This window comes from Panthera leo, chromosome B4 (assembly GCF_018350215.1).
Source record: "Panthera leo isolate Ple1 chromosome B4, P.leo_Ple1_pat1.1, whole genome shotgun sequence".
Classification (NCBI taxonomy): Eukaryota; Metazoa; Chordata; class Mammalia; order Carnivora; family Felidae; genus Panthera; species Panthera leo.
Genome location: NC_056685.1, coordinates 103,301,458 through 103,326,429, shown reverse-complemented (window position 1 = coordinate 103,326,429; position 24,972 = coordinate 103,301,458).

The following is a 24,972-nucleotide window of genomic DNA, read 5'->3' as shown; positions in this document are numbered from 1 at the left end:
ATTCACTGCCCACCTAAGGTTCAAGGGGTAGCACAAAAGCTGCAGAGATGTTTCACATCTCAATCTGTAAGAAAAGTGCAAATGGTAGTACCCAGGGTATATATGAAGCCTGTTAAAGTCAGAAAATGTGCCAGTTATTATTGAAATAATGAAAACACATACAAAATTGCTAGTCTAAGAACTACCTTACTCTAAAACAAAACCAAAGAAATGAATATGGAACATGACAGGATCCTAAGGAGAGATATTACTGGACTAGGTCAGCTGCCAACCTGCATAATATTTAGCATCCTATCTAATGGCCATCTCATCCCCAAATTGGTCAACATCTGTCCAGCCCATCCCTTTTTTCTTTTCTCCTGATCATTCCTTCCTTTCCCCACAATGTACGTACAAAAATTAGTACTTTGAGAACAATTTTATTTCATTGACATCATTTAAAAAATATGACCATTTTACATAAAAATTGACATGCTTAGTTTCTCTTGGGGATAACAATGACCTGCACTCCTTTTGGTCATAATTAGCTAGAGGGACGCCTGGGTGGCTCAGTCAGTTAAGCGTCTGCCTTCGGCTCAGGTCATGATCTCACAGTTAGTGGGTTCGAGCCCGCATTGGGCTCTGTGCTGACAGCTCAGAGTCTGGAGCCTGCTTCAGATTCTGTGTCTCCTTCTCTTTCTGCCCCTCCCCCACTCACGCTCTATCTCCCTCTGTCTCAAAAATAAATAAACATTAAAAAAATTAATAATTAGCTAGAGCTGATGGTGTAAATGCTCTGGATTCTCTATTCACCCCAGTCCTCACTAATCCCTTTAATCATACACAGCATCTTTCACTTGTTTATATAACCTGTCTAGTTTCTAGAGAAGTTTGAATTTCATTTCTGTGGTTTTCTCTTTTAGTGCCATTATCTCTTTTAGGACATGTATCGCTTAATGTCTGTTCTTATAATTATCAATATGCAAATCCTTCCACTTACCCAACTGTTAGCTCTGTGAGAGTTCTGTGCTTCATTCTGGGGTTTCTAAAGGGCACATGATGGATGTTCAGTGACTATTTGATGGAATGATAACACATTAGATGAGACAGTGTCACAGGGTGGGGACAGGACTAGTATAGGAGCCAGGACATCTAGCTTTTCTATTAACATCCCATGTGACCTTGAGCAAGATATACCTCCATTTTTGAGTCTCAGTTTCCATGTTTCTAAAAATAGGGAAGTTAATTTGAATAGTCATAACTGTCTTTTCATTCCAGAATTTTATGATTCTAGAGTTCTCTGAATCTGACTTTCCTCAATTTCTAGAAGTTTGCCAGCTCGGTCATGAAGTCCCCACCCTCTTCCCCGTTGAATATGATTGGAAAATTATTGTGATTATGGTTTTGCAAAGGCAGTCAAGAGAGCACATCAAAGAAAATAATACTTGGCACATTGTGAATGAGATTTAAAACCAAATATTTTTAGACTGTGTTTTTTCTTTCATGTGTCGTTATCTAAATTCTCTTAGCAGGGCTCCCATTTCAGATGTGATTTAGAGTTAATAATATGTTAAGAGTCAAGCAACTCTGTCTTCCCCGTTATGAACACAAAAGGGGAGAGTACAGGCATCAGGACACTTGTGATGAAGAATTTGCCAAGTCACATGTTCCTTTATATTCGGCGGAGCAGTAAGAATTCTGTTGCCACTTGAAAGATAAATAATTGTAATAAATTCTCCTTTATTCCCAGCAGGACTGTCAGAAATCTGAACAGTACTTCTTACAATATTGCAACTGGGGATACAGACTCCCTACTGTCTTTAGGAAACTCAGAATTATGTCATAGGATATATTCTTTTTCTCAGACTGGATGTCTCAAGTAAAGGCAGTGATTTCCTCCTTGAAATGTAGCATTACAGAAATATTAATTAAACTTTATAGATAAATTTAAATGTAAATAAAAAAGGAAGAATTACAATGAAAGTCACCTAAAATACTGCCATGTAGACAGTCACTCTTAACACTCCAAATACATGCACAGACAGATACACATAATTTTGAAAAAGGTATTTGTCATTTTATTCTCTAGAATCTTCCCCCTGTCTCCAAGTACACTACTGTTCTGAAGACTAACCTGTCTACCCCCCTCAGTGGAATTTCAGTGAGGCAGTGAATCTAAGTGTTGGAAAGAAGTATTGCTTCCAACTTTAGTAGGGAGCAGTTTTTCTCAGCCTTGCACTACCATTATCTTGAGCCCAATAACTCTGTGTTGTGGGAGCTTTCTTGTTCATTATGTTTAGCAGCAGCCCTAGTTTTTGCCCAAAAATGCCAGTAACACCCCCCCCCCCCACGGTGTGGACAACCAAAAATGTCTCCAGCCATTTCCACTGGGGCAAAATGGCCCTGAACAATTGAGAACAAAGAATGTAGTATGATTGCCCTCAAATAAAATCTTAGGCCTCTTATGAGGGAGGAATGACTTAGCTGTTTTGAGACTCTGAAGGAAGGAACCAAGCATACGTGTCTGGCATCTTCTGGATTTCCTTTGGGATCTGTTGCTTTTAGAGAATATATTCTTAGGAAGCTTCTGGTAATATAACTGAGACTTAAAGCTTTGGTGGTGATTTACTGAACCAAGTGTTTATTATTTTTTTGAACTTAGATGATAGCCAAAACTGTACTACATGACGTGCTTTTAAGGTTGTGGAGCTGACTTTAAACTGGCATGATTTAGGTGAGTGGCTTTAGGACTTCAGATTTTTTGTGTGCAAGCTACATGGTTATTTTGACCTTGACAGGTCATCACGGTGTAAGGTGGCTTTATCCTCAGGCAACTGACTATATCTCAGCAAAAACTGGATAATGGCCTTGGCAGATGTCTGCTGCTTGGGCTCTAGAAGGCAAACTGCTGTAGCTTGACTATAGACTCTATTTTGACTTCACATTGCAAAAAAGACAGAAAAGTGGATTTGTTCTTTTGGAACATTGATAGGGAGAGAACTGTTGGCTGTTTGTACTGTTTTTCAGCCAGGCTTTCAGACTGGGACTTTGCACAGCACAGGCTGCTGAGTTCCAAGTGGACTCCACTTGTGAATTTCAAACTTTAAATTATTAGTGCCCGACCTGAACAGACGGTGCTATACCAGCTGCCTGAAATTCCATCCTTCTTTTTGTTGTCTTAAGCTGCATTCTTGGCAAAGTAAGAGTGAACATCTTTGATTCATGTTCCTTGGCCACATGTTCGCACATGCACACCCTCTACTCTCATCGCCACATGGTCCCAAAATGGCTATGGCTTTGTCCATTATACAAGTTCTGACCATTCTGACCTCTACATTTTAGAGTCCCAAAGAGTCATTCATATTAGTGTAATCAATTTTAGTATTTATGAAAAAATAAAAATAAGTCATTCCTTACCATAAAGAAGATATTCCTTCTTCTTTGTTGGAGGCAGAGACACAACCCAATGAACCTTTGGAAAAGTAAAGGTCTATACCTATAACAACATGTTTCTTGGAATCACAGCATCCAAAACTTCATTTTAAAAATTAGGCTTTAGACATACACTCAGAAAGAAGCAAGAGAAATATAAAAATAAAGGAAGGCAAAGAATTAAACTTGAGGAAGAGAAAGCATTCTTTAATGTTAAGATCATAGAAGATATTCTAGAGGGATATGAAAGGGAAAATGACATTAGATCTTCAAGGCCATCATAAACAGATATAAAAAAAAGAAAAAGAAATGTGTCCAGATCTCATTTCTTTTAAAGAGAATGTATGAATTAGAGGAATCATTTCAGTTATTCACAAACGGTAACTAGAGTCCAATAGCTTCTAATAGAGGAAGAGAAACAAGATCTTAAAGATCAATAAATAAAATGACTGCCTCACACAGAGCAGGATTCGGGAAATAACTGACCTTGAACCACACAGTTAGTTCAATTAAATCTGCAAAGTGAAATTCAGCACACTTGGAAAGCTCCCCTGAAGATTAGGACAGCTATATCAAACAGTTTTAATATAGAAAATTTGTACCTATTTTAAAAAATCAGTAAGATTGATAATAGAAACTCAAGAATTACCTGGCAAACTTTCAAGGTGACAGTAATTGTCAACGGGTTTGCAAATACTGCCTGTGCCTTGAAGGAATATGCTCCAGGAACTTTTGACATTTTGAATCCAAGGGAAGGCATAGACGAGATGAGACATACGACCAGAAACTGGGCAGAACCATAATAGAGCTATCTGAATGTTTGTGTGTTGGTAGAATATCTCCTGGGAAAGATCATCTAACTTGGGAGAAATAAAGGCAGACACAATTTTGAATACTGGAAGCTTTTAGCAGCCCCATAAACTACATATTTCTGTCTGTGGCAGACACCAATAAGGCAAAATCTAGAGGCATATGTAAGGAAAAAAAAGTCTGAGCCAGAAAACAAAGAAAAGAAAGGAAAGAACAAAACATTCAAATTTAGCACACAGTGCTAGTTCTACCTGTCTCACTTGGAAAGGGAGCGATGTAAGAATCAGGTAAACTGTTAAAACTAAACTGAACTTTTCTAAAAGGAAGAAGGGAATACCAAAAAAGAAATAAAGAAAGACTATAACAACTCTGTAAAAAAGATGCACAAGATTGATCTAGGATTCTCCAGAAGCTTCAAGAATATGATGACTTGGGAAACACATTGACAGAGGTACTGGTCTTTACTGCACCCTGGGACACAAGCCTCAATATGTCAAAAGCAGCATCAGCTCAGGAACCTACTGAAGGTGATTTTGCAGCTGAACAAATGTGGAGACCAGGTGAAAACCTTCACAAGCACGTTGATTTCACAAGGCTAAAAACAAATACAACAAAAAGCAGGGAGAGCAACCACTATGCTTGTGCTCAGGAAAAAGTGGAGGCTTTACCAATTAGTGAAGAACCACAGCATAAGAAGCGTAGATTGTACTGAGAGATGAGAATAAAGGAGTTTTGAATCTGCTGAGTAAGAACAAGTATGACCTGGTCACCAGAGATCCCCCATTGCAGATTATAAGAGTTCCAAGAAAATAACAGTGTTATAATGTGTCCACATAAGCTTCTGCCAGGCTGATGAGGAAAGGAGATTATTCTAGAGAGAGGAATGGTGTCTTCAAGACTAAGAGTCATCAGGTGAATGTCAACAATTGGACAAAGTCAAGCAATGGAATAGAGGAATGGCCAGAGATGAAGTCAGAGATCTTAGGTACAAATAAGGCTGATCCATCATAGGTACTAAGTATATGTTAGTACCAAACAAGTTTAAAAACAAGTTTTAATGATGGAAGTACTGAGTTTCTTAGAAAAAAGCAGCAGCTAGAAATATTTAAGGTAAGGTTGAATAACATTGGGTCAGAAAGGGAAGAGGTCTTAGTGGAAGTGGCAAATACATATTGCATATGATTTTGGTTATCTGTTGCTGCATAGCAATGCGGCTGAAAATTTAGTAGCTTAAAACAACAGTTTATTACTTTTCATGATTCTGCCAATTGGTTGGATAACTCTTCCCCTGATCTCACTTGAGCATTCTCGTGGGACTGCAGCGTTCAGTTGGTGTGTTGGTCGGGGTTGGGGGGGGGGTGTGCTCAGCTGGGCAGCTGCAATGGCAGCGGTTTTCTCTTGATGTACTCTTTTCCTCAAGGAGGCTTGGTTGAGCTTCTTTATAGTGTGATGGTCTCAGGGTTCCAACTGGGTGAAGGTGACAGCTGCAAGGCTTTTTGTGTCCTAGGTTCAAGGACCTGTGCAATACCACTTACGACACATTTTATTTGTCAAAGCAAACAGCAAGGTCAGCCTACTGTTGATGTGCAGCAAAATCTTGTGCCATATTTTTTTTTCAGTCCATCTGATCAACCAATAAACATTTGAAATTCTGTGGTCAAAATCAGTTGAGAACCGACCTCAAACATCTGAACTGCAATCCACTAACCAGTCTGTGATATCATCTGTATTCCAGATTAGTCCATCTTAGGTGTTACAGTTCTGCAAATGCTATTCACAGATGGGCCTTGTAGTATATGGGTTATTTTCCCCTTCCCCCACAACTTTTGGTTTTCTATAGAATTAATATTTGTTTTCTTTTCTTTGTTTGTTGTGTTAACTTTTTGTACATTTATATTAATGCATCTCCAAACTCTCTCTCAATGTGTTGTTAATCTCTTCTTGATACATTTAAAAACAGGAGGTATTCTTCAGTTTTCTCTTCCTAAAGATGTTTCCTGGGGAGAACCCTATCTTGTCCCAATCATGGTCTCCTAGAATTTTGTCATTAGCTCATTTCTGGATTTATGTCTTACTTGTTTCCTTGCAAACTCCCTCCTACTAGTGAAATACGCCCTCCAGTAACTTTCTGAAAGAAGGTAACATTTTGAAACCATGCATGTCTATTAAAAATGTATTCCACCTTCACACTTAATTGAAAAAAAAAGTCTAGATAGAAAATAATTTTTACACATAATTATGAAGGCATTATTTTTCTGTCTTCTATCTTTCCAAATTGCTTATGAGATGTTTATTGTTTTTGGATCTTGACCATGTGTATAAAATCTGTGTTCTTCTCTCTGGAAGGTTTTAGAATCTTCTCCTTGTCCTCATCTTCTGAAATTGCACACTGACATTATTTGGTTTGTGTCAATAATCACCCATTGTGCTGGGCATTCAATGGATTCACTCAATCTGACAAAGCCACTTTTTTTCTTTCTGGGATTTAAAAAAAATTATTCAATAAATAATTAAATAATAAATAAATTATTTTAATTATTTTAATTATTCCTTTCCCTGCTTATTTTGTTCTCCTTTCTTTGGTATGGTCCAAAAAGATGTCCAGTGTTTTTCTGCTACTTGCCCTCTTTTTTTCTGAGAGGTATCTTTAACCTTATTGTTCAATCCTTCTCCTGAATACTTTGTTGTTATACTTTCAGTTTCCATGAGCTCTTTTATATTCTCCAAATACTCCTTTTCTGTAGGATTCTTTCTTGTTTCTTGATACAATAATTTGTAAGTATCACAAGGGCTGAGTTTTTTGTCTGTTCTACTTACTACTGAATTCCTGGTGCCTGGCACATAGTAAATGTTCAAATAGTTGTTAAGCAAATCTCTCTGGGGATATTTTTACAGGATTCTAGATGTTTTCTCCTCTGCATAATCTCTATTTCCTCCAAAATTTTATGTTCTAAATTATTTTAGCTTCATCCATTGTACAACTACTGATTCTTGGTTGTCTGCTTATATAAAAGCTTGGCTCTCAAAAGCTGATAAAAATCTCTTTATACACAGACTGAACTTGATAAGAGTAGATTCCTGTATGGCATCAATCAAATATAATTTAAAATATTCAGATCCAGTTTTCAATACACATTTAGTTAGATTTAACTGTAGAGTGTTCTAAATCATGCAGGATAGGTATAAATGTCTAGTTTTAACATGTCTTAGTATTTTCTCATCTTGAATCCCTCTTTTTTTAAGTAAATTTTAAAAAACTGTTTATTCATTTTTGAGAAACAGAGCATAAGTGGGGGAGGGGCAGAGAGAGTGAGAGGGAGACACAGAATCTGAAGCAGGCTCCAGGCGACAAACCGTCAGCATAGAGCCTGACCTGGGTGTCAAACGCACTAACCATGAGATCATGGCCTGAGCCAAAGTTGAACACTCAACCGGCTGAGCCACCCAGGCACCCCACAAATGCTTCTTTTAAGTTTGCTTTCCAAATATATTCATATAAATATGCAAAGATCTATAAGAATATTCATTACAATGTTTATTTTTTATTTTCTATATATAAAGAGAGCGTGAATGGGGGCGAGGGGCAAAGGGAGAGAGAAAAGAGAGTCTCAAGCAGGCTCCACGCTCAGCGCAGAGCCCAACATAGGGCTTGATCCCCCAACCCTGGGATCATGAGCTGATCTGAAATCAAGAGTCAGACACGCTACCAACTGAGCCACCGAGGGGCCCCAACAGTGTTGTTTTGAAACAACTTATATGTTCCTCAGTATGGAAAGTGTAAAATAAATGATGCACATGCATATAATGGAATACTATGCCGGGTTTTAAAAGCTTAAGGGATTCCTAAATGTGCTTACATGGAAAGAAGTCTAAATTTTGTTTAAAACAAGGTGCAAAACATAAAGAAAAATATGTAGTGTTCCACTTGCATAAAAAATAAATAGGCACAGAATTAATTATCCCCTTCCTATAAATAAAGCCTAGGTTGCTGGGGGAAAATATAACATCTACCTCCTTTGGTAACTTATTCTATGGATTAATAATTTAGAGAAAATCTTGGAAGGAAAAAAAGAAAAAAAAATCCATGACAATAAAACCATCTTTATGTCTTACTTACGTAACCTCAAAACAAAATTTGTTATTTATTTATATCTTATTTACTACATTACAGGTACCCTTTAATGGACATGTGTATTTCAAATATTTTACATATGGTAACTTTAATTCTCACAACCACATATAAAGTAGATACTATTATTATCCCTCACCTTTTTTTAGATGAGGATGCTAAAGCACAGAGAAATTAAATAATTTGCTTAAGTTTCCTACCTAAGATTTGAATCTTTCTGTTACTTTCAGCCCAAAACATTCCTAACTGATATATGATTGGAAGGGCCAACTTTCTATCACTTTAAAATTCTAAGGGACGCCTGGGTGGTTCAGTCGGTTAAGCATCCGGCTTAGGCTCAGGTCATGATCTCACGGTCCGTGAGTTCGAGCCCCACGTCGGGCTCTGTGCTGACGGCTCAGAGCCTGGAGCCTGTTTCGGATTCTGTGTCTCCCTCTCTCTCTGACCCTCCCCTGTTCATGCTCTGTCTCTCTCTGTCTCAAAAATAAATAAACGTTAAAAAAATTTAAAAAAAAATAAATAAAATTCTAATTGGTCATTCATAAAAGAAAATGAGCTTTTAAACCTTTCAAACTGCTATTTACTCTAATAAGCACTATTACTTACATCTTCTTCAATGAATCACAGCTCCTATTGGTATGTCATTTTTATGTCTTCATCCTTATAAAACCTTAAATTCCAGACTTGTATTTCTCTTACTTGGTGCTGACAGCAGCCAAGGAACATTTGCATCTTAAAAATCTAAGAAATAGATTCTCGCTACAAGGAAGAAGAAAAAAGAAGAAGAAGAAGAAGAAGAAGAAGAAGAAGAAGAAGAAGAAGAGGAGGAGGGGGGAGGGGGAGAGGGAGGGGGAGAAGGAGAGGGAGAAGAAGAAGGGGAAAGAGGGAAAGGGAGGTGGGGAAGGAGAGGAGGGGGAGGAGGGGAAGAAGGGAAGGAGGAGGAAAAGGAGGAAGGCAAAAAAGGAAGCAAGAAAAGTAACTATGCGAAGTAATAGATTAATGGATATGTTATTAGCTTGACTGTGGTGATCATTTCACAAAGTACATATATATTAAAATATCAAGTTGTACACTTCAAATATATACACTTTTTAATTGTCAATTTTACCTGAATAAATCTGAAAAAAATCCCACATTTGTGCTTACATATTTTCCTTGATGTTTTCTTTTCTAGTAGTTAAAGACAGTCAGCAAACTGGCAGAATCATCATAGCAGGGGCTCAGGCTCAATTCAAGAAATATATTCTCCCCAGATCCTCTCCTTGCCCTCTGAATTATGCCAAGCAGTTCCTTCTTAGAACTAATAAAATACACATTAATTAATACATATTAATGTAATATGTACATATATTTACGTAATATGACTAGCATGCCAAAGTCATTTTACTTCTATACTAGTAAAGAAAATGAAAAGAAAAGGAGAATAATATATCCCTAAACACTGTACCTTCAGTCCCAGTACTCATATTTTAAAAAATTACTTTATTGGAAAGGGGATTGATCATAGTTTTAAGTGTCCTAGAAGCCTCTGAAGACCTGTCTTTGCCCCACTTTACACTTCTGATAGACTCCAGCTGGCTCTTTCTACATCGTCTCCTACTAAGAGAAAACTATTTTAAAGAGTAGTGGAGACCATGCTTGCTCTGTTCAGGTCCCCTGAGATCCCTTGGATCTTGTCTCTGTGCCCACCTCCAGGTTCCATGTGCCTTGTTTCTACAAAAAATGCTGACCTTGGCTAGAGCCACTTTGCAAAGTGCAGAGAACAGGAAGTTCCTAGGACATTATCAGTGGAGCCTGCAGCCAATGACTGACTTGATTCTCAACTATGCAAACCCAATTCCTGTGCCTCCAGTAAGGACAAATTCTGAGATAGAATTCACACTCCAGAGATCAGTCTGATGATAGAGCTTTGTCTGAAATCACATCCTTGCTTAGTTTCTTCCTCTTCCTCTTTGATTTGTTCACTCTTTTAACAGATTTCTCTGCGAACACGTCTTTAATAAATTACTTGCACATAAATCCCCATCGTCGCATCTACTGCTAAGGATGTCAACTTCCTAACCTAAGACATAAAGGGACAGGTTTTCATCAGTTGTTCATAGCATCAAATTCTCCCCCAAACTCAGCCCCACCCATGTGTCTAGGATTTTGTACAGGCTGGATCTGATTGCTTTAATAGGTTTTTCTCTCCCCATCTACCTAACTCATACTACTGTGGTATTTTTGTGCGTATTTGTTTCTTTTCTTGGAATTCATTGCTAAAGCTCGAGGCTCTTCTGGCTACTAAATGTGGTTGCACGCTACAGCCAACTGAAAGCTATATTCTGTACTGCCAATCAAGTCTGATTCCCTAGTATGTATTTTCAGATCTCAAATAATGTTTTTAATTTTTTAAAAAATGTTTATTTATTTTTGGGAGGGAGAGGGAGAGAAAGCAAACAGGGGAGGGTAGAGAGAGGGAGACAGAGGATCCAAAGCAGGTTCTTGCTGACAGCAGCAAACCCTATATGGGGCTCGAACTCAGGAAACATGAGATCATGACCTGAGCTGAAGTCGGACGCTCAACCGACTGAGCCACCCAGGTGCCCCGAGATCTTAAATAATTTTATACAAACACACACATGCAAGTGCATATACATTAAAGTGTATGTTTGGTAAGCTAAAGTCTTAAACCTTTCTCTTTCACCCTTTCGCTCCCAGAGTATTATTTCTGCATGTGTGGATTGCTGCATCAGAATCATCTGAGTCAGAGTGATTTTTGCTGCTATTCTCATGAAAAATATTTTTACATCATGATTCTGTATACACATACACACCCATACATTCCTAAATACATGTGGGATAACATTGTTTAAGAAATGACTCTTATTCTTATTGCATATAATATGGTCTGATATAGTATACTGCACTTCGTATTTTGATGCTACTTAAAATATTTAACTGTAAAACGTAGCCATTTTTCTCTACAACTTGTATTTCTAACCATTTTGCTCATATAATCTTAGTGCCATATATTTTTATGACTCATTCTCTTTTTTGAACTTTAATTCCAGTATAGTTAACTATGGTGTTATATTAGTTTCAGGTGTACAATGTAGTGATTCAATTATTCTGTATTGAATCCACCCGGTGTTCATCATGACAACTGTCCTCCTCAATCCCCATCACCTATTTCACTGATCCCTCCACTCACCCCTCCTCTGGTAACCATCAGTTCTCTAAAATTAAGAGTCTGTTTCTTGATTTCTCCCTCATTCTCCCCCTCTTTTTTCCCTTTGCTTGCTTATTTAGTTTCTTAAATTCCACATGTAAGTGAAATCATACGGTATTTGTCTTTCTCTGACTGGCGTATTTTACTTAGCATTGTACTCTCTAGCCACATCCATGCCATTGCAAAAAGCCAGATTTCATTCTTTTTTATGGTTGAATGATATTCCATTGTATGTATAGCACATTTTCTTTATCCATTCATCTATTGATGGGCAGACTTCCAGATGGTCAACAGACACATGAAAAGATGCTGAACATCACTCATCATGAGGGAAATGCAAATCCCAAAGCTACAATGAGATACCACCTCACACCTGTCAGAATGGCTAAAATCAACATAAGAAATGACAAGTGTTGGTAAAGATGTGGATTAAAAGGAACCCTCTTGCACTGTTGGTGGGAATGTAACCTGGTTCAGCCACTGTGGAAAACAGTATGGAGGTTTCTCAAAAATTTAAAAATAGAACTACCCTATGATCCAGTAATTGCACTAATAGGTATTTACCCCCAAAATATAAAAATACCAGTTCGAAGGGATACGTGCACCCCTATGTTTATGACTCATTGTCTTTTACTGATCTATCATAATTCTCTACAGCAAAAGTACATATAAAATTTAAATTTAAAAATGAAACTCACTCTGACTATAAGATGCTAAGTGTGTTATAAAATCCTAAATGATTCTTTCAAATGGTTGTTCCAATTTACACTTTCACCAGCATTACTCCATATCCTTACCAATACCTGTGATTGTCAGACTTTTCAATTTTTGCCAATCCATTATGCATAAAATAAGAGTAAATTGTAGTTTTTAACTTGCATTTCCTTGATAACAAATTAAGTTGAGCAACTTTCTACATGTTTATTGACCATTCCAGTGTCCAATTTCCTCTTTTATGATGTTTTGGGTTATACGTTTTGCCAATTTTTCAATTATTTGTCTTTTACATTAATTACTTCAATGTTTTAAATATACATAATATATATGTAATACTATATATTAAATATAAATTAGATACAATCTTTTGTTGGTTATGTGTTGTAAGTACTTTCTTGCTTGTGGCTTACATTTTTACTTTTTTATTATGTTTTTGATGAACATTACCTAAAATTTTTAATGCACAAGAATTTGTCATCTTTTCTCTTTTGTGCTTTATGCTATGTATCTTATGTAAGCCATCCATCAGTACCTGAACATCACAAATATATTCTCTTTTTTCTTTAGTTTTATTGAGACATAATTACAAACATAACATAGAAGTTTAAGGTGTACAGCATAATGATTTGATTTACATATACTGTGAAATGATTACCACAATAAGTTTATCTTTTTTTTTTTAAGAGAGAGAGAAAGAGAGCACTTGAGAGTGGTAGAGAGGGGCAGAGGGAGAGAGAATCTTAAGCAGGCTCCATGCTCAGCATGGAAACTGATGCAGGGTTCGATCCCATGACTCTGGGATCATGACCTGAGCTGAAATCAAGAGTTGGACACTCAACCAACTGAGCCACCCAGGTGCTCCCACAATAAGTTTAGTTAACATATATCCATTTTCTCTTTCTCCTCCTTCTGGTATTTCAATTACATGTATGTTACACCTTTCAAAATTGTCCCACAGTTCTTGGATAATCTGTTCTTTTTTATTATTTTTCTTCCTTTGTATTTCAGTTTAGAAAGTCTCTATTGATATCTCTGATTCTTCTCTTGGCCTATCGATGAACCCATCAGAGGCATTCTTTATTTCTGTTATAACATTTTGATTTCCAGGATTTCCTTTTGATTCTCAGAGTTTTCATCTCCCTGTTTACATTGCCCATCTATTCTTCCATGTTGTCTATGTTTTCCATTACAGCCCTTAGCATCTGAATCAGAGTTGTTTTAATTTCCTTGTCTGCTAATTCCTGTGCCATATACAATTTTTTTTCTTATGGTTCCTTTGTCTCTTCAAACTGCCTTTTTCTGCCTTTTAGCATGATCACAGTGTTTTGTTACAAGCTAGGCATGATATATCAATTAACAGGAATTGAGATAAATAGACCTTTGGTAGGAGGTTTTATGTTCTCCTGGCTAGGAGTTGAGCTGTGCTTAATGTTTCCTGTAGCTGTCCTTATTTTTGTCTCTTCTGTTGTCTTTGTGTTTTCCTAAGATTCTCTTCTTAAATAGAGTCTGATCTTTGAAGGTTTTTTCATTATAATCTACTCTTGGTGTATTGGAGCTCTGTTGATGTGGTGCTAAGGAGTGAGAGAATGGAAACATTCTATAGCCTATGATTAAACATCCATCTTTTAGTTGGCCTCTGTCCTGGGGCTGTGACCTTCACAAATGCTTCCTTTTTCACTGAAGGGTAGGACTTTGTTATGGAAAATGTTCTGAATGTATTTCTAAATGGTAACTTTTTCCCCATCTCATGACTAAGACAGGTGATTTTTCTTGGCTGTTTACAATGAGAACCTAGTGGAGTTCTTGGAGGTAAAACCCATGGAAGAATGGGGTCACTCTAAGACTGACGTCTCCAAGAGTATCTCATTCTCAATTTAGTCCACACTGATCCTCCCACAATTTGTCAAAATCACCATGTAAATGTTCTTGTCAGTTTATGATTCCAGCCCTTTCTAGTCCAGGTAAGCTGATATTGGCTCTGTTTCCCTGGTTTCACCGGTCTTTCCAGATTTGGGGATGACCATTTTCCCTGCAACCTCAGTTCTCTGTTGGGTCTAAGAAAAATGGTTGGTTTTCAGTTTTTTCAGTTTATTTCTAGTTGTGAGAACAGGTAGATGATGTCTAAGGTTTTACACATCAGAGCTGACACTAGAAGTCCAACTCTTTTTCTTAGGGTCCTGTGTGCCTTCAACCCCACCCCCATTTTATAAGGGATCAGCTCCTGAATACCACTGATCTAGGGACAATGCCCTAGATAGTGATAAATAACCCATCTTCACACCCCCTTCGGATCAAGAGCAACTGATACTGTTACCACAAAAAGAAAGATTTAGGAGCAATCTCATGTATTACTTTTGGCACCCTTGGCTTCCCCACAACACTTTCCTAGTTTGCTCAGACTTCTCTGAGTGCTCTTTCTTGCTCCTGTCCCTAATTCTCAAATACTGTCAATCTTCAGGGACCCTTCCTAAGTCATCTCTTCATTCCACACGCCTTTCTGTATGTTCATGAATTCAGTGTTTACCCAGCTAATTAAAAATATCAAAATTTTATTTTCATCCCAGTCCTTTCTTTAATTTCAAACATATGTATCCAGTTGTTTCTCAATATTTATATTTGAGCTTCTTAAAAGCATTTCAGTTAATATTTTGATTGATAGAATGATCAAAGGGCCTCATGAGCTTTCCATTGCTACCATGTCATTAATCAATGAGCTCAGTAATTAATGCTTGAAAAACATTGCCAAAGTCAGGATAAAGCCCAAAGGTAAAAATATTTGTGGTTTTTAAATCTACATGTGATTGTAAACACCTGAAAACAGTCTCCAGAATTTGTTCATCTTGGAAGGGGTCATAAAATATTTTTCTGAGCCTTTTTCCAAGTATTGGGGTATTCTTTCAGAAAAAAAATCTGACAAGAATGTCATAAATTTCCTCACCTTGACTTCATAATCTGTAAAATAATGCATGCGAAAGAATGATTGCAGTGAATGTCTTTAATTCTATGTAAAATGTCGGTAAAGACCTGTTAATTTAAGACAGTGCACTTAAAGTCCTTCTGGCCATAGGCACAAAAATACATGTCAAGAGTGGGGGTGCTCCAGTTTGTCACTCATTATTTGCATTGACTGAACACCAGTTTAGAATTATTCAATCAGACTTTTGCTTTCAGGTGCATGGCTGTTGACATTTTCCTACCAACTTCTGAAAGAGCAGAACACCTCTTTAGTACTTTCCTGGAATACAAAATCAGAAGATGCATTAAAGAAACACCAGTTTCCTGCAGCGGCACCTAAGGTTTTTTCACCAGATCGATGCCTCCTGAGTTTTAGATGTGATGCACACTCCACCGAGTTCATCTCAATAGTTTAAAAAGAAGGGAATGTCTTCTGAAGACAAACAAGAAAACTACTTTTAAAATTCTTCTCCACTCTGTGTAGCAATTGTGGAATCAATTTAATATTCCAATGATGTACTGTTCAGCAAAATTTATGCCAAGGATTCAAATCTTGATGTTACTTAGATTTCCCCAAGAACATTTTTCCCCAGTAAACACTGCAAAATGTATGATGAAGTAGCTGATACCTGAAATTAATTTCACTTGTTATTTGTTCCCTGACTTATCATGGTAGGATTGTTTTTCACCCTACCAGAATCCAGGCTGCCCAAGTCCAGTCCTGTGTTGTCTGGTTCTTGTACGCCTCCAAAATATCCATAGTAAGTGCACACTGATGATCCAAACAAGACGTGCAATTGATTAGGCATATAAAGGCTGGATTCTGATTGAACTAGCACATTCTTCTAAAGGAGGAACATTCAGGAAATATATTTGTTAAGAGGCACTCAAGGGTGCCTCCTTCCAAAAGGGCAAATGAAAAACCCTGAAGCCAGTTGCATATCAGAAATGGCATCCATTAATCTCTTTGCCAAGCAGCATAAAGTAGAGGCCTTTGAAAGGAGTTGCCCCTAAGAATGGAGTCATGGTTTAATATGTTTGATTTGGAGCACCTTGCTTTCAGAAGCTAGCACCTGCAGCAGAATAACAGAGCCACTGCTTCTGGGAGTACATTGGGTAATGATACTGATGACATTTATGGTCCAACGTTTCAAGAATTAATTTACAATGGAAATGGTTCTTAGTGCAGTGAATACATCATTGCATTGAAAGATTGACTCCCAGTTTATCAGCTATAAACTATGCAGCCCAGCTTAACTCCTCTAGACGGCAAGCATTACGGACATTACTCACAGTTATTTGGGGTTCATAATTCACTGGGAGAATATTTGAAGTATGAAGGTATACGCCACTATAGTAAAAACAAGAACAAAAAACTAGAAAGGGATTCTCAGGTGGAGAGGAACAATGGAGAAATGTGTTTCAGGCACCTTTGTGTCTTTTCCCTCTTCTGGTCAGATTTTCTATGGAAACCACACAACTTTATTCTTGACAATCCCCTACATTCTGCTCTGCAAGATTCTACCAAAATATTTTATTTATTCAGCTCTTCTTCTTTGTAATTAACTTATGGCCATTCCATCATTTTCATTGGAAAGTTTTTTTTTTCTCTAAATCATTTTTTTTCTCTAAATCTATTAGAGAAATTCACACAAAGTGTGTATCTTTATGTTATTTTGTGGATTTTATTAAAGTTTTATAAGTGACTCATTTCTGGCCTTGGACTACTATTTTCCTTGGACTTCTGGAATATTCTCCAAATGACTCTAAGTATCTGCTTTTTCAGTGGGATATGGCTCAGTTTACTGAAAAAACTAATAGAGATACACTGGTAATAAACCCACATTTGACTGTTGATTAAATTCTTGAATATATGAAGAACCTTGTCTTGTAATTGCAAAAAAAAAATAATAAAAATTAAGCAAAGAGGATTAATGTAAGCGATTTGCTGTACTAAGCTAACACTAATACTTGCATTAGAAGGTCAGTTAGTGAGAAACAGATACTGGAGTTACAGTTTATTAGTACTTATTCTTAGCTCCAAAATAGACTTGGGATAAATTCTTTAATTGAAATCATATTTTTCTCTGTCTTTAAATCAGCATGGTCTTTCTCAAGGATACACTGAGTTTAAAAAAATATGTAGAGAGGAACAATCCAATGGGAGTGGTCTGAGCAATCACTAAGAGAGTAGGGAGATTCACTCCCATTGACTTCCACGAAGGTTTTTGTCGGAATTCTGTATAATAGGTTTTTAACGAGTCTGGTAATTATACCAGTACCTACCCTCAAATACATTTTCATTCTCTCCCAACTCATCCTTCCTTCTTATGTCTGCAGCTTATGAAAGTAGAAGTATCTATGTCCCAATAGTACACGACACATTCAGGCTGCTTCCAACACCAACTAACTCTCTAAAAGAGAAAATACACATTGGGCAATGTTGATATAAGATGAGTATATAAGTTGCTGTCTACTGTTTTGTTTTCTTTATTCAAGAGTCCATTTGGAAAGGTGGGGAAAAACTGGGGCACCTGGGTGGCTCAGTCGATTGAGCTTCTGACTTTGGCTCAGGTCATGATCTTGCGGCTAGTGGGTTCGAGCCCCGAGTCAGGCTCTGTGCTGAAGGCTTGCCCAGAGCCTGGAGCCTGCTTCAGATTCTGTCTCCTTCTCTCTCTGCCCCTCCCCTGCTTACACTGTCTCTTTGTCTCTCAAAAATAAATAAATGTAAAAACAAGAAAACTGGGAAAAAACTAAAAAGAGAAAAATGATGAGAGACAATTATGCCCATCGTTCCTTCATTCAGATGCACTGTCATTCTTTGGACATTAATACCTAGGAATATATAGTACAAGTACTACATGAAAGAGTTTGCCACTTTCTGTAAAATGTCATTACTTTTTCCCGGACATTTACTGGAGCTAATATATAAAGTAATTTCTAAAGTGCCACCCATAAAAAACAGAAGTCTTCCATATAACTTACCAGCAAGTGATAGGGCTCAGTGGTTAAAGCTAGAATGGACATACCAGAGATACTCAGCACTTTGTCAGTGTTCCCAAGTGCCACAGCAAATATAACATATGAAACCTAATAGCCACGATTTTAAGAATTAACCTCCGGATTAGACTAACAATTAGAATCCTCTGTGTTTAAGTTTCAGTGTGCTATAAGTCTTGCCACCCCACTTTTGTCACACAGTGATTTTAAAAGGGATGATTTTGCCTACCACCCTTAAGTAAGAACTAAAAATGATCTTCTCATGTATGCTGAAATAATCATACGTTCCTAGACAGCGTGAAGAGCCCTTTGACTGTAATATGCTCACAAGTCACATGCCAATCACCAGTATATGGTTTCAAAGTATAACTCAGATATTCTTCTCTAAGGGTTAATAGAAAATAGCTTTTATAGCACTTTTTATTGTATACTGGTATATATTTGTTAATATTTCAGAGTTTATATTATGAAAACGTTTTATTATTTTTTTAATGTTTATTTATTTATTTTGAAAGAGAGAGAGAGGGGCGCCTGGGTGGCGCAGTCGGTTAAGCGTCCGACTTCAGCCAGGTCACGATCTTGCGGTCCGTGAGTTCGAGCCCCGCGTCAGGCTCTGGGCTGATGGCTCAGAGCCTGGAGCCTGTTTCCGATTCTGTGTCTCCCTCTCTCTCTGCCCCTCCCCCGTTCATGCTCTGTCTCTCTCTGTCCCAAAAATAAATAAAAAAAAAAACGTTGAAAAAAAAAAAAAAAAGAAAGAGAGAGAGAACAAGTGAGAGCAGAGGAGGGGCAGAAAGAGAGACAGGGAGAGAGAGAGAAAGGGAGACAGAGAGAATCCCAAGCAGGGTCTGCACTGTCAGCACAGAGCCCCACACGGGGCTCCATCTTATGAACCGTGACATCATGACCTGAGCCAGAATCAAGAGTCAGATGCTTAACCAACTGAGCCACCCAGGTGCCCCTATTGTGAAAACATTTAAAAAGTATATCTTCAGTTATTAATTCGGAGAATGATGACCAAAGTTCAGAAGGGAGATGGGATGGAGAAGATATAGTCTCTGGCGCTGGAAGTAAGATTTTATTAAAACTTATAAATTAACCAAAATAAAAGGAATAACGATTTTAGGTAATTTATTTAAGTAACTTTATTTAATATTGGAATATTATATAATTTCCTATGTGAACATTAGTATTTATTTGAAAATCCTAGAGTTTATCAAACTGAGTTTGGAGCAATTCATTTTGAAATTTTGACTGAATATTTATTGCTAGGCAGAAACAACAACAACAACAAAAAAATCCAGAAAAACTTAGTATGTTTATGTTTTCTCTAGTTCCACCTAAACATATCTTTCAGCTATAGTGTATAAACTGTTGCTATTGTGAAATATCTTAAGTTAAACCAGACCATCTCTTGGGCCAACAACTTGTCGAGTCCCTGGGTTAAGAATAATTTAGTATTTTGGAATATATGTTTCAGAATTCCCTCCCCAGCATTCTGCTGACCAATAATAGGTAAGAATCATTTTCTCCATGTATAGCGTGGGTTCCCTGCATTAGGAATGGATTTCAGAGCTTGATACATGTTATGTGTATAGCTAATCCTAAAAATAGCTTGCAGAGCTGAGTATTAAGAACTCTGTTATGACTGAGGAAAATAAAGCACAGAGAGGGAAAGCAGCTTGACTAACCTCTAAGTTGGGAACTTGGGATTTGACCAAGGTCACTCTCACTTCACTGCCCGTTCCCTTAACTATATCCATAGATTTCTACATTCTCTATGTTGGATCAGAAAATCAAAACAGCCCCCATGTGATATTAAGAAACTCTTGAGCTGTTGCATCACATCTTAAATTGGGTTAGTGGCACTACCATGACTTTCGTGGTCATCAAGGATCCTAGGGACTTTATACCGGTACAGAACATTTAACCTTGCTGTCCTGGCCAGAAATCTAATTTGAGCAGTTTTACTCCGATGCTCTATTTTTGATTGGTTAAGCCATTCATCCTGTTTGACATTGTTGTGTGGTGTTGCTATGCTTACTTTAACCAGCTGTCACATTCCAGCCCAGAGGTGGGTGAAATGATTCTTGTTTATATGTAATTCTGAAAGGACTTTTAAATGCTTTGGGTTGGCAATGTGTCAATTTAAAAGACCTTTATCCTTTCAGCATGGCAAGACTTTCAAAATTCTTCATGTAACTTTATAAAAAAAATTTCTCACTGCCATTCAAATGTGGGCCGACTGATGCAATTCTTTCTGGCTCTATTATTAAGCCTGTGATTGTAAAGAGATGTCTTTGTAGTGGATACTCATTTCTTCATGTTGAATTGATTCTAAATTTGTATGAGACTATTCATATCATATATCCTGTCTTTCTGAAAGAGATTATAACATTTAAAACAGGATGGATGGTCTGATCTACAATTAGATATGGGAAGAAGTTTGAGTTCCTCCAGGAGAAGTTCTACTCACGTATACAAATTGATATGAGAATATAGTAATCTATTCAATGAGCATTTATTTTATATTCTTTGTGTGCCTGTAGCAATACTAGATATTAGGAGTTCTGATTCAGGGAATTCATAACCTAGTAGAAAAAAAAAACAACTATGGGCTTTTAATATTCTTTAGCCACCAACTCATGTTCCTTCTAAAAGGTATTGACAACTAGAGTCAGTGGAATTTGGGTTAACTTGTCCAAGAAATCATCTCAATTCTCCTTGTCACTTTCCTATGTAGATAGTTCATCTTTCTAGTTACTATTATCCTTATCTACGGAATGGAAAGCCGATCAAGTGATTCCAAAAATAACTTTAAAAAATCAGTAATTTCTTCAAAGAAAATAATTATGGAAAAAGCCCTATGTCCATTGATGAAGGGATGATGAATGGTTAAATGGATGATGAGTGGATAAAGAATAAGTGGTATTTATATATACAGTGGAATAGTACTCAGGCATAAAAAATAAAATCTTGCCATTTGCAATAATGTGGATGGAGCTAGAGAGTGTTATGCTAAGCAAAATAAGTTAGTCAGAGAAAGACAAATACCATATGATTTCATTAATATGTGGAATTTAGGAAACAAAACAAATGATCATAGGGAGAAAAATGAGAGAGGCAAACCAATAAACAGACTCTTAACTGTAGAGAACAGACTGATGGTTACCAGAGGGGAGGTGGTTGGGGGAATGGGTTAAATAGGTGATGGGGGGGCGCCTGGGTGGCTCGGTCGGTTAAGTGTCTGACTTCGGCTCAGGTCATGATCTCGCGGTCTGTGAGTTCGAGCCCCGCATCGGGCTCTGTGCTGACGGCTCAGAGCCTGGAGCCTGTTTCGGATTCTCTGTCTCCCTCTCTCTCTGCCCCTCCCCTGTTCACATGCTGTCTCTCTCTGTCTCAAAAATAAATAAACGTTAAAAAAAAAAAAATTAAAAAAAAAAAAAATAATAAATAGGTGATGGGGATTAAGGAAGATAGTTTGTCCTGATGAGCACCTAGTATTGTATGTAAGTGTTGAATCACTTAATTGTAAACCTGAAATTATTATTACACTGTATGTGAACTAAGTAAAATGTAAATAAAAACTTAAAAAATGTGTGAAAATAGCCACACATTTAACTCATTGGAACTATAATGTGTATGATACATCCTTCAACTAACAGGCTCTTTCATCAAGAGACAAGTACTATTACAAGCACTTCTACTTATGGGTAAAAGCATATGTGAATAGCCCTCTGCTTATCTCATTAAATCTATTCTGTATAAAAAAAAAAAAGAAAGGCCCATCCTATAGTAGCTAATCCCTTCATTGTCATGCACAGAACACCAATTACTTTATTCAAACTTTTATTTCTCAACAAGTCAGGTTAGCAGTTAGATACAGAATGAATTCGATTAAAAAGTATTGTCTTCAATGACAAAGTAATCTTTTTATTTTCCAGTTATATTTACTTTACTTCGGAGATCAGTTTTTAAAAATCCAAAGGTATATTTATTTTATGTTGCCACCATTAGTTAATTAAAGTGGCATGATTTTATCAAAGTTAGGATTTTAAAATACATTATTATACAATATAGCTGTTTAAGAGAATAAAATTTGCCTTCAGCGAGGTGAATATGGTATTGCAGTGCTTCACTTTTGCATCACATTTTAACTGTGCACAGAAGGAAAGTGTTAACATTTAATTGTCTGTGAAATATTTTCAAGGAGTTAGCTTTGATGTGAAAAAATAATAGTTACTTAGAGAACTGTAACGCTGTAAGCTTGAGACACCCAAGCCAAAGAAAAATTTTTGAACAAAAACCAGAGAACCCACCACAAATGGCGCTTAAAATGCATCTCTGATAATATGAAGCTTTCACTTTCTTCACTTTCTCCATTACTTACTCCGTCTCACTTATTTTATGGTCACCTACCTGTTACATAATTAAATCATTCATCTTTTAGTGATTCATCGGCATTGGCAGCCTGATTAACCATTCTGCAGAAAAAAATAAATAAATAAAATAATTTTAAAAGTCAAGTGCTAGCAGTTGGTACAGGCTCAAGCCGAGTTAACTCAATGCTATTTATCTGGATGAAAAGTAAAAAAGGCAGTCAATCAGTTAAAAGTTTTAAATGTTTGATGGCAACGTATCATGTAACCTTAACATCTGGATGACTGGATTTTACTCTTTGTATCCAGATGTTCGGCATCATACAGACACAACCTCAGCAGTTCAATCAGTCAACGACTTTCACTGAGAACCCTGCTTGTGCTGGACAGATCAGCAGGGGCTAAAGGACAATGTCACCTCACGCATGGGCCATTACAAAATCCTCTTAATTAGTCCTCCTGACTCAACCCCTCTCTCTGTTGCAAACTGCCAGAATACTAAAACACCTTTTTCAAGATCTCAGTTACTTGCTCAAAATACTTGGCTTGCCTCAGGTTTTCACTGACCTCCAGTTAGTGCACAGGACTCTAAATGGAGGTTTATAAGAACCTCACTTATGCATTGATCATGTTACTTTTCCTCTCTGTGTGTAAGCCCTTCCTCAGCTATAGCCTGGAGTGGGCAATACTCATCTCATCCAGCTGCTTTTCTGCTTAGTTATATATTAGACACATCAGATACTGAAAATAGTTCCAGGGATCTAATAGTCACTTCATGAGTGGAGGTAATTATTTTTATCTGCTAGTGATAAACATTAATAATAAATGTAAAACCCAGATTCTAGTATAAAAGAAATGTTTAATAAGTGTCCTTTCTTTTTTTTTAAATTTTTGTTAACGTTTATTTATTTTTGAGACAGAGAGAGAGACAGAGCATAAACGGGGGAGGAGCAGATAGAGAGGGAGACACAGAATCAGAAGCAGGCTCCAGGCTCTGAGCCATCAGCCCAGAGCCTGACGCGGGGCTCGAACTCACGGACTGCGAGATCACGAGATCGTGACCTGAGCTGAAGTCGGACACTTAACGGACTGAGCCACCCAGGCGCCCCAATAAGTATCCTTTCTTAATTTTCACTTGAGGTTAACATTTCTTTGACTTTAAAATCCCATTGGTTACAATATGTTCAGATTAAAACAACTTTTTGAGTAAAAAAGGAATATTATTCCATTAAATGTAAGCAAAGAATATAAAACTAAAACTGACTTCTTAAATTAGTGTGGAAAATTATGCTTTTTAAAGAAATACACTATTGTTTCCATTGACATTATTGCAATTATTTTTTCAATTTCTTTCACATTATGTTATAGATAAACTAAATTAACTATTTTGGATGGGAGGGAATAAAGAATCAAAAATGCTTCTAAATTTTTGGCATGATTACCTATGTAAAGGATGCCACAAAATGAAATAGGATACATAGAAGACATATTTAATTTTGTCCATATTGGGATGGCCATCAAGAGGGGAAGAGTCAGGTGCCACTTAAAATATTAATGGCCTTCTGAAGAAAAGCCTGTAAATTAATATTTGGAGGATATTTTAATGTGATTCTTTTAGTTGCAGATCCACTCAAGTTAGCTCATTTATAGGATTCATGAAGAGTAATAAGGGAATCACTTGGGTCCATGGTCACTAAAGTAGGAGGACATTTCTGGAATCAGGATGGTTCCAAAGATCCACATATTGGACCTTTATGAGTCTTCATCTTAAGTCTCAACCAATGAACTTTCTTTTATTAATTATCATTTTCTGAGTATTGTTATGTATTAGCCACTAAGCTAAGCATTTTTATTCCATATATCATGCAATCCTCCCAAGTTCTGTGATTTATAGTCTGTTACTATCTACATTTATAGGTGAGACAACACGTTTTTGAGAATTAAGTAACTTACCTAAGTTCCCTCAGCTAATTAGTGGTAAATTAGTGGAACCAAACTTCAGCTCTTGTCCAGGGCCCCAGATTTACTATAAATAGTGAGCACATAGTGTGTTATGTGCTTTATTCTGTCTCTGAATCCACTCTATCCTACTACCAATGGACTTTTTTTGTTTACTTAATTAATATTCCTCTGTAATTTCAGCCTGTGCATGGACTATCATAATCTCTCTAGCCCCACCAACACATGAATTTTCAGTGTAGTTCCCATTGTTAAATAGTGACTTATTTCTCTGAGTCCAAACTCCTATTTTTTTTAAGTGTTTATCTCAATGTATATATTGGAATCAAGCTATGGGATTTGTTGTTCTCAGGTCAGATACCCATCCCTAACTGATTAACAGCTACTAAAAAGGCCAGTCATGC